Source organism: Nannospalax galili, unplaced genomic scaffold (genome assembly GCF_000622305.1).
Source record: "Nannospalax galili isolate Female #2095 unplaced genomic scaffold, S.galili_v1.0 scaffold380, whole genome shotgun sequence".
Taxonomy (NCBI): Eukaryota; Metazoa; Chordata; class Mammalia; order Rodentia; family Spalacidae; genus Nannospalax; species Nannospalax galili.
The window spans coordinates 6813766-6814771 of record NW_008348568.1 but is presented as its reverse complement, the minus strand read 5'-3'; positions in this window follow the sequence as shown (position 1 = coordinate 6814771).

Here is a 1006-nt window from a genome sequence, read left to right as displayed (position 1 = left end):
GGAGAACTCTGGGAACAACATGAAAAGACTTCACCTTCTACTGTGCACATTGAAGAAAGAGGAACACACCATAGGGAAGGCATAGACAATATTGTCAATAAAATCATGGAAGAAAATTTCCCAAAATGAGAGAAAGGGAAGCCTGTCCAGGTACAAAAGACCTACAGAACTCCAAAGAGACAGGACCAGAAAAGAAACTCCCCACAACACATTATAGTTAAAACATTAAAGACATAGAATAGAGCCAGGCGTGGTGGCACACGCCTTTAATCCCAGCACTCGAGAGGCAAAGGCAGGCAGATCTCTATAAGATCAGGCCATCCTGGCCTACATAGCAAGTTGTGGACCAACTGAGGCAAAAGAGACACTGTCTCAAAAAAAAAAAAAAAACAGAAAAAAGACAGAGTATTAAATGTTGCAAGAGAGAAAGATCAAGTCACTTATAAAGGTAGGTCCATCAGAATAGCATCTGGTTATTTGGCAGAAACATTTAAAGCTGGCATTGCCTAGAAAGATGTATTTCAAGTTCTGAAAGACCACAATTGTCAACTCAGACTATTATACACAGCAAAATGATAGATTAAAATTGGGGAAGAAATAGAAACTTTCCATAATAAAAACAGATTAAACCACTAAACCAGCTCTACAGAGGATGCCAAAAGAATACTTCAGTCTGAATACAAGGATAAACTCACCCAAGAGGTCACAGGGAGTAAACAAACAAGTCCAGAACAGTTAATCAAAAGAAGTCTAATAACATGCCACAAAACAACAAAATGCCAGGAGTTAATACACAGTGTTCAACAATAACACTTAATAGTAATGGTCTTGATACCCCAATAAAGAGTCACAGAGACACAGATGAACAGATTGGATTAGAAAACAAGATCTGTCTTTTTGCTGCCTCCAAAAAGAACATCTCACCATCAATGATAGATAATACTGCACAGGAGAGGAGAGAGAGAGAGAGAGACAGAGAGAGAGAGAGAGAGAGAGAGAGAAAAAG